The sequence below is a fragment of the Myxocyprinus asiaticus genome, chromosome 6, assembly GCF_019703515.2.
Source record: "Myxocyprinus asiaticus isolate MX2 ecotype Aquarium Trade chromosome 6, UBuf_Myxa_2, whole genome shotgun sequence".
In the NCBI taxonomy this organism is placed as follows: Eukaryota; Metazoa; Chordata; class Actinopteri; order Cypriniformes; family Catostomidae; genus Myxocyprinus; species Myxocyprinus asiaticus.
The window spans coordinates 44,111,244-44,111,488 of NC_059349.1; positions in this window are offsets into that span (position 1 = coordinate 44,111,244).

The following is a 245-nucleotide window of genomic DNA, read 5'->3' on the forward strand; positions in this document are numbered from 1 at the left end:
CTCTCTATATATTATATAAATAATAATAATAATAATAATAAAAATAATAATACAAGTAAAAATAGGGATAAAGATGAGGTAGTTGTCCCTTCTGTAGAGGGATATCAGGTATTTAGGCTGATGAATTTGCGCCATCTAGCGATGAAAAAGTGATATCGCGTCACTGTCTCGACTATCGCAAGCGCTTTTAACATTTAATCATACGCAGGCTATAAATTAGATATCAAGAATGGACATTTTAATTA